The sequence below is a fragment of the Atta cephalotes genome (genome assembly GCF_000143395.1).
Source record: "Atta cephalotes unplaced genomic scaffold scaffold00004, whole genome shotgun sequence".
NCBI lineage: Eukaryota > Metazoa > Arthropoda > Insecta > Hymenoptera > Formicidae > Atta > Atta cephalotes.
The window spans coordinates 3,214,547-3,225,105 of NW_012130068.1; the positions used below are offsets into that span (position 1 = coordinate 3,214,547).

At 28.6% G+C, this 10,559-nt stretch overlaps 1 non-coding gene across 1 annotated transcript; it reads right to left on the bottom strand.

Annotated features, from left to right (window-relative positions):
* Positions 1-3,275: 3,275 nt before the first annotated feature.
* Positions 3,276-3,357, bottom strand: Trnas-aga. Its single transcript has one exon. It is a non-coding gene; the product is annotated as a tRNA-Ser (tRNA).
* Between the last annotated feature and the right edge of the window lie 7,202 nt (positions 3,358-10,559).

Genomic DNA, 10,559 nt, shown 5'->3' on the forward strand with positions numbered 1-10,559 from the left:
GAGAGAGAGAGAGAGAAAGAGAGTAAACTTTATTACGAGGTTGCAATAACATTTTACAATATAAACTGCTTTGACAAGAAACTTCATCTTTTAAATTATTTTTGTTTAGAAACTTTATGATCGTTTCATAAAAAAATATTGTTTTTTCAATGGCATTTTATCTTGTTATTAGTTCTATTATCTTTACAATTTTATTATCTTTACAATTTCACTTAGTCATTTATTTTGCTGTAAGAACATTGATTACAAGACAATGAAAATAGACATTATTGCGAGATCGTAATAACATTTTGTAACACAAAAGATCGAAATGCTTATCGGGTGATATTATAGCCGTGCTAATCGGTTTTTACATTATTTGTATCAAATCTTAAACGAAATGTAAATTGTAAATCGTTTTGCAAGATTTTATTGGCCGAATGAAGCGCAACGTTCGTATTCGTGAGGTACTCCTATTTGTTATACTTATGTTATACCTCATTATGTTATAACTCATTCTATATATTCTTCGTGATGAGATAATATTCTTATCTCTTTTAGTCAACAAATGTTCATAAGATCTTGGATTGATCTATTTTTGAATGTGTTATTGAAACTCAACTGAAAAGTTTTGTACATTAAAGCACATGCATTTATACGTATGTTAGATACTTATGGAAAATAGTTACTTATGGAAAATATTTATTATCTTTATCATTTTTTGGTTTTTTAATGTTCTAATCTTAGATTAAAATTATTTACATAATAGATTTCTTATACAATTTTTAACTTAATTTTTCCTGTATAGAAGATAAAATAATTTTCAAGCATTGATTTAATTATTTTATTTTTTAACAACAAAATATAGTAATTTGATTTTGTGATATCATAATTATATTGTAAAATAACTCGCTTTGTACAATGCAATGATAAGCGACAGAATAATAAGATATAAAATATTAAAACTTTAGAAAAAGAAATTGTTTAAGATCTTAAAAACAAAAGCTATTTAACAAAGAGGTAAATACTAAAATGAGCACATCCGTCCACAAAATGTTAAATATATATACATTTTTTGATAAAATGACTAATTTTTCTTCAAGATATGTGCATTACAATCCTAAAATATTTTCGCAAGTATATATTTTAAACAACAATCCAATTTTTTAATTAAGTATGCTACTTTATTTTTAACCCTTACCGTATAAGATCGAGTTATTAGTAACCAGCCATTCCTGTTCGTGTCAGTTTCTTTGAGTTTTTCGGTAATAAATTATACTTCATTTTTATTATTTTTCAAAATTCTAGAAAATTTATTATTTTAGAAAGTTGAAAGTATATGTAGGTGAACTTTTAGAGATTTTTTAACCATTTTGAATAGATTTGAATAGAAAAACGGACGGATTCTAGTGACCATGTTCGAATGCATGAGGCAAAATTGTAACTTGTATTGTAAGGGTAATATTGGGTTTCGATTGTTTCGGTTTTTTCATACCGACTGTGTGTTTGTGTTGGTGTTGGTATGCTGTATTATTCTTCATTTAGTCGTATATATATATATATATATACTAATATGAAGAATAATACAGCATACCAACACTGTCCTGAGTCCTGTGGCATAGTACCTCACGTTAGTTTCCTGTAAATCGTTTGAACATTATATTTGTGATGTCTAACAACGCAAACAATCTGGCCACCTACCGTGACCATTATCATTCTTAAAAGTACCATAAAAAGGCACTTTTTCGAATGTTAAATGTATCGCCGTACATACTTCGTATTTTGTTTGGATATTTCTTTCATGAATGATCACTTTCGAGTAAATTCTTCGTTGAATGGCTCCACTGAAAACTGGTTCCGAAAATTACGGATGAAAGGAACTTTCTAAAATACGTTCACGTCAAAGAGCTTTTATTTCCACAGGTACTTAAGTTGGCGCCGTTCGTCCAAGTTATCTTTTTGTTACCCGATCGTTTTTTTTGGATCATTCGGTCGACATGGGTTTCCTGATAAAAAGTTAGACAAAATATTGACTGCGGCGAAAAGATACAAAATGATACTTACAATCTTTATCTTTTCGTTGCCAATATTTTTGCTTAGATTAAATACATTTGTTGAATAAGAATAGAATAAGAAGAGAATTGTTATTCCTAAGTATGCATGCACTCAAATAATACGTCTGAGGTCGAGAAATTATTGTCTGATCTGTTATCATAGGTCACAAAGAGAAATTGCTACATAATAGCTTTACGTAAAAATATTATGAGATATACCGAACAGAATAAATGATTACAATATAAATATACTGATTTTATCTATAATTGCAAGTAGTATAGTTGTACGAAATCTAATGTGATTCACTGAGAATCATGCGTATTACTAATTCATAATTCATTACTATATTCTTTGTTTATTTATAATTGAATTGCACTAGTTAATTTTTCTTTTTTAAGATATAACAATTTCGAAATAGCTCTTTTCCTGTGTAAGGAAAGGACAATTCAATATTGCAAAAAAATAATTATACGTAGAAAGTAAATGCTTTTGTATTTATATAGTATAATAGGAACATATAAATCAAAGAGCGATATGAAATTGATAAAATACAATTGTTTTTTTTTCAAATTATTACATTTCGAAAAATCGTATCTAAACGAAACAAAATTCATTTTAAAGCTAAAGATTGATTCTTTTATATGGCATTTAGAAGAAAAAATTTAGAAGAAAAATTTGCTACTGATGTTACAAGATAATAAAAACCTTTCAAATTATTGTTCTTTTTACGTTTTTATCTTTTTATCTTTTTTCTAAAAATTATGATGGTTAAATTTCGAAAATGGATTCGTATTCAGCATCTAAAAAACTATTACGATAAACTATTACGATAAACTATTACGTTCGTTCAAGCAATAATCCTAAAGTAAATTCGCACACCAGTGTTGCCATATCGTTACAATTTCCTATACCTCCCTTATATTTCACTATTATTGATGTGGATATGAATTATCTCATTTTGGGAAAAAATATTGATAACTAATATAAGCATGATATTGAAGCAATCGTAATTAAAATTGCGTTCTTATAACATAAATATCTCTCGAAATATCTTGCGAAATTTATTACGAAATGGATACTTGCATTACTGCATTATATATCTGTATAATACACGTATAAATTATTATATAATTAAATTATTATAAATAGATAAATAGATTAAATATAATCATTGAATCTTTGATACTCATTCGCCAGTTATTCATGTACATAATTACAAAGCAAAAAAAAGACCACTCTTTCGCAGTCGGTAGGACTCGAACCTACGCTCCCAGAGGGAATCTGATTTCTAGTCAGACGCCTTAACCACTCGGCCACGACTGCTTCGATGGTTTTATGCCCTTCTTATCATTTCATGTCGTGCATATATTTTTCAATGAGAAAATGTATATCTTCTTTTTTATATTTATAATACATGTGTTGTCTAATTTAATATTTCATGTAAACGACAAAATAAAATGTTTTATTAATAAAACTATCTTATAAATGTCAAAAAGATTAAGCTTACGAGAAATTTATCTCGCAATAAAAAAGAAGAAATATGATACGAAATATGATCGAGCATATCTATATATTTTCAAAAAAGTACATTTTTTTGAATATAATTTTTTATATAATACAAATTGTATAATTTAATATTTTATGCAAACGATATAAAAATGTTTACTATAATAATAATTGTCTTATATAAAAATATTGATAATAAAAAGATTGATTACGATAAATTTATTTCACACTAAAAGAATATAAAAATGTCAAACCAAACTTCATAAAATTGTCATAAAAAGAACATAAATTTTTTTCGCTTATTTCTACTTTATTATCGTTACTATTTTATTATCCTTACTATCTTTATTACTTCCTGTATCATTCTTTGAGAATTTAGACGAGAATACGTGTCATCAAATTTCAGGATAAAATAAGCTAAGAAATCTATATAGCTACAAGCTTGCAGTAATATTGCTGCAACATTTGCAATATTACTGGAATGATCTATGCTGTAATAGGAAACATAGCGAGCTGCATATATTTTTTAATGAGAGATATACTTTTTTAAATAATATTTATATTATTATCTCTTTAATATTTTACGTAAACAATAAAACAAAATTTTTTTAAACAAAATATTATCTTATATAATATTATATGATTTATAATTCATATCGAAAAGATGAAGCTTACGAAAAATTTACTTCGCAATAAAAAGGAAGAAATATCAAATAAACTGCATGAGGAAAATGAATTTCCCATATGTTCTCTTTATTATCTATTCTTTATTATTTCTTTTATTATTCCCTCATATCATAGAATATCATAGAATAAAATTCAGAGAATGCGTTGTATTTGAGATATTTTTCGGATGACGTCGAGATAAGTTGAGATGGGCAAAGAAGAAAAGATGCATGTTCAATTTTAAAGTGTTCTATTAAAAGTCACGCAGAACACATTTGATTACATTAACGATCGACGGATTCATAAATAGATCCACTCCACAACATTCACGATTACCATGCCGTAATAGCTATAATAATAAGTACCTTAGCGGGAATATAATGACAAATTTTATATATATTTATATATATTTATATATGTATATGCTCTTACGTATGTTCCGTAAAAGAGCAAGCGAGAGTAGCCTCGTTCTTCCATCAATTAGAGTGCGACGAGGCCACTTTTACTCAATTATCTATAACAATACATCCACGACGATGTAAAATTGTACATTTGAATATATGTATATATTTTATTTATTTATTTATTTATAGTATATATTACACACGTGTAATGCCCTTACGTGATATAATATATACGTGTCTATAGATATAATATGTGTATATTTTCTTATAGTTTATAAAATATTCCTTTAACACCTAGAAGTTGAAAAACTCTACGCCCTACGCGATGACCTGAAGAGTAAACCTGATATATTATACGATGGTCATGACAAATATATATCTCAAATGATAATGTTCATCGAGAGCAAGATAGGCCTAACAGTTTATACCGCCGCCCGCACATGCGAGATAATTATAGCATTAGATGCGCGTGTCATTGTCTGACAGTCTCAAGTCAATGCCAATAGCGGATTATAAATAAAGCCGAAGCTTTTTTCGTATCAAAATTACTCCTCTTTCTTCTCGCGATCGGATCTGTCGAATGTTAGGCCTATCCTACATGGCACATGAAAGTTAAAGAGTTCTACAGTGCCTAAATTCGCAACGTCATTAAAAGCCCAATGTATATGCATGATATTAATTAATAACATTTTTTTAAACACTCTTTCTCATTTCGAAATGTTCTTTAAATGTAAATTAGAAATCTTGAGTCCAAACGGAAGGTTTTCGAGAGAACGCAACATTTGATTTTGATACCGAAGTTATCAATCAACGCGATCCATTTTTACACAATTAATACGTATTTTTATGTATTTATATAGAACAACGCAGCGATGTGGAGACTTTAGAAAATGTATTTTTTAAGATTATAAGATTCAACCTACAGCTAAACTAGATATGCGTATTTTAACACGCTGATAAATATTTCGATATCGAGCTTTATGATGCCTCAGTAAATACCGATTAACAATAACAACATCAATATTATAATTTCATGCTCAATAATGTAAATGTAATATAACACATGCGTTACATTTATATTGTTAAATGTGAAATTAACGTTGAGTATAATATGTTACTGTTAGTCGATGTTTACTTGGACATAAAAATCTCTCTCCGAAGAACAACTTCTCTTTCATGTCTCCACAAAACTGCGGACTGCTCTTGATATTTTAATAAACTTTCTATGATAAAAGTCATTATCTAAGTTTTAAGTCTTAAGTTTAATTAATCAAATTTCTTAAAACTTAAGCTTAAATAATGACTTATAGAAAACCCATAAAACTTACGTATTATATCTCGATAAGAATGATTGATCAACTACTAAGATGTCGCAGGATCGTACCACGACAAGGACTCGACTTTTCCAACCGGGGCGGGGGATTTAAATTTCGTTAAATCTCTGAAAACTCGTCATTCCTCAAAAAATATACTCGGCGCGATCGAATTTCGCGATTTCGCCGAATCTCCGTTATCTTTTACTACGCTTTGAGAGAAGCACGTCGTGTCCCTCGTAATCGCGATCGAGCGGCAACACGGGTCTGTATATATCGTATATATATTTACAATATAAATATATCCTATATATCTCAAACTACAAATTTGTCCCATTTATAAAATAAAGATAGAAAAAAGTAAAGCCAATTCGAGATAAATTGTACGATTTATAATTATCGTTTTATCAAGCGGCAGATGAGAAATAAACGTCTTATTTTTTAATCTTTTTGATACAAAAAAAATAGAAGTGTTATTTTTTTGTGAAGTTTATTGACTTTAATGATAACATAATAATAATGATTTTAATAACAACTTCATGATTAATAAGATTTTAAGTAGAGATAGAGATTTAAATGAAGTTATCATAATGCTTTAAAAAGTAAAAAACGATATTAGATTTCTTTATCGAAACAGATTAAGTACTTCTAGCGTGTTTGATGAGAGGATAAAAAATATATATAACTTTACTTCTCATTGAAAAAACAAGCGTCATCATTTACATCGTTAAAAACGTCTATATTTTACTCATCACTGCTGCCGCTAAGAGATACACTTTTTTTTTGCTGCCGGTAGAAAAATGGAAAGGACTTTCAGAATGCATTCTTCATTTTCATCTGCAGCCCATATATGTATCGTCGACGGGACATCATCGACGTTGCTGCAACTTTAACATCACTCTAAATAACTTTTCCTTCTCGTATTTCTTTTTTTTTATTATCTGTCTAAATTTGTTTAGTAAATTTGTTTAGTAAAAATATCAATGTAAACTATATCAATGTAGACTATGTATAACTTATTTATCGATACATCCATCAAACTGACATGATCGGATATGAATTGAGCAAGTAATCGGAAAAATGATGATACATGATCGCTGATAAAGAAAATATTGTAGAGAAATAGCTGCCGAACTGAGTGCTTTAACAATAATTTACAATATCGAATCTTAACTTAGTATGATTACTGTACATATAGTTTCTGTTAAAATAAAAAAGATTATCTAAAATCAATACACTTGCCAATCAGTTACAATGACGCAATCAGGAGAACTGAGTCTACAAAATGCATTGGAGACTTCAGAAGTATGACTTTTTATATCGAAAACGATATTATGTCTTAATAATGTGACAAAATCAAAATATGTACACATAATAAAATGCTGCACGTGATGCAGAAATTATTATTGATTTTTTCACTCTTCATGAAAAGTTAAGATCTTATTCGTACGATTCTCTATGATTCTCCCCTTTTTATTCAGATGTAATTAGTATCAATGTCTTTGATTTAATGATAACACATTAGCACAATTTTCTTCTCCTTTTGAGAGCTTAAAATCGGCTAGTTCACAATAATCATATGGAAATATCATCCATTTCCTTTCCTTCTTCCTTTCAGATAAACGAGTGTTTTACATCAAAGTATTCATCGAGATACACGCATATTTCATGTTCTCGCGAATTTTCATGTACAAGCATGTACAAAAATTTATATTTTACAAGTACGTGTCATAAATTGAAGTGAAATTGCTCGAGCAAGTAATAAGAAAATTTTTATTTGTTCAGAAATTGTCAAATTCACTATTAAATTAACTTTCGATTTTTATCTATTTTTTAAAAATATTTATTACGTCGCGCGTAACCAGTGCTCCAGTTTCGCAAAAAAATCACTATTGCTCTCGATACAAAAGAAGTACCGAAATGAGAAATATTTCATCTATTGCTGATGCAATATCATCTTAACTTATGACATGTAAAATAGACAATATATTCTAGCAGTCTACATATTTCCTATTATCTAAATACACTTAGCATATATGTATATGTCCTTCGTGAAAGGATATTTCCCTTAATTTAAGTGCGTCCTCACTTTAATAGATGTGGACTGCAAACCTTTACTACTAAAAATCTTCTACAGGCTAATGAAATTATCTTTTTGCACGCGTCCAAACGAACAGGTATATCGTTATCGATTATATGCACGATATACATAAATATATCTAGATCAAATATTACGACTATGTTTCCTCTCTCCGTGGATTATTTAATAAATGTTGCTTAATATATAAACGTACGAACAAAACATATTATATGTACGTCTTCTTTAGCCATGTAAGATCTTTTTGATCGTGACGCAAGGTATTTGTATAATATTGTTAACTGTCTGTGTAACGAATGGAAATCACAACGGTTAAGGCTTGATGCAACATTTTTGTTTTGTAAAAATATATGTATATATAATGGAAATAATAAATGTGATCAATCATTATCACCATCGATTAAAATTAATCAATAATAACGATGCCAATAAATTTATCCTTTATTAATGTATGAAACTAATGTTTGAAATTTTTTATTGCTGATTTTTTATCACAAAATTGGCCATTAATCTTCTTCTGTATATCTTCTTCCGTTTTAACTCTCCGCAGACCACATAAGAATTTGAAGATCCAGACGATTCTTTGACTTTGAATTATTGCTAATTTTGCCTTAAATTCGGATATGTATATATAAAGAAGTAAAAAACGTTTCAGATAATATAATTATATAATCGTATTTCTAAGTGTTAAAAGAGTATACAGAATTTTGTTTAAGTCCAAAACTCTGTGAAAAATCCCTCAACGACTCAGGAGATTATGATAAAATTCAGGATAGTCTGTGGAGGGTTAATTCAATAAAAAGAATCTTTTCATGTAGAGTATAAGCAAAACATATTTAAAATATTAAAATATTAGCAAATCGATATTATCACAAAATAATTTACTAATTGATTGACTCTATGATATTCATAATTTTTATGTTTTTGTAATTAACATCCATTTCTCGAAGCATTAGAAATCGATTTCAAAAAGTTAATCTTTCAATTTATTTGAAACATTGACACCAAGAAGAATAAAAACTAAAGATAAAAAAGTCCCAAGATAAAAAATATATTATAGCGAAAGTAATAAATGTAATCAACCAACTATCATCATCGATAGTTAAAATTAACCAATAATAATGATGTCAATGTATCCTTTTTTAATGTATGAAATTGTACAGTTATATATTATCATGTTTTTTTAAAAAATACTGAAGCGCAGCCTTAACTTCGCAAAGAGCAAAGAACACATCTCCTCTCTCCCCTCTTCTACCCGATGCCTGCAGCATCAACGTCACAACGCGACGTTGTTAAACGCTTGATATTGCTTTCTCAAATTGCAATCGTCACAATATCATAAATTAGTGGCAGTGCCATTTAAAAATGTTTTTTGTATACATACTAAATCTACATGATGCTTCTCGCTTGTCTACAAATATGTAGCCTCTGAATGTCGTTCGGCAACACCTCAACACTTATCTCAAACATCACTACAAAAAACGAATGCTATGCTATCATTAAGCATTATAACACATCAAAGCAGAATACCATTTCTACGTCCTTTAGCATATATTTTCAAACGCATCAGTCGCTAGATTAACGTTAAATCTCAAAGACACAGAATGTCTTCTATGAATAAGATTAATCGGACTACTGCTTGTTAAGTATTACTCCGAAGAGTTCAATCTTCTAAGGCAAATGTTGACTACACTTGCGAGTAATGTACACGTGATTTCGTTAATCTATCTTAATACGACGAGAAAGAAGCACAACAAACGATTCTAAATTCATGGGTTTACAGAATTTGTAATCGCGTTCGATTTTGATACTTGCCCACATCGATGTCACTTCAGTTGTCATTTTACTCGCCGGCTACGAGTTTGAATTAACGAGGAATGCGTAATTACAGACAGTAAACAATATCATAGACGAATTACAGTAGACCTTATATAAAACGTCTCTCAGTTGTGGAAAGTGTTTCACATAGATTTTGACGAGGCACTGTTCAGAGTTCATACTAAAAACAATAACAATTATTTATCTTGTAATATACTTCGCACGGTGTATTACTCGTGCGTGTATGTGTTGTTACAAGCATTTAATTATATAGTGAAAATAAATCTTTTCTCTCTTACCGTTTATGTCACGATATTTAGTTCTTATTTAATTCTTTTAACTTACTTAGGCTACCAGATTTAATATAAGCAATGAACTCTCTTTCTTTATCTTTTCTATGATAGTACAATAGATAATTCAAAGATAAATTGTAATAAACGCAAGGTATATTAAAATGGTTTCATAATTATCATTCATATATACCTATGACTTATGTCCTATGTTATTATTTATATTCAATAAGACAATAAAGAAATTGTTATGTGATAATATTCATCTACTTTTCATCGAAAAAAAGAAACGTAAAAAAAAAAACAGAAAAATATAACAATTGTATGCCAAAATAAAGTACAAAAATATAAAAAGAATAAAGATTTTTTTTTCATTTGTATTTCATCGGAGGCTGGTGTTGTATGGATAAGACGGCTCAACACTGAAGCT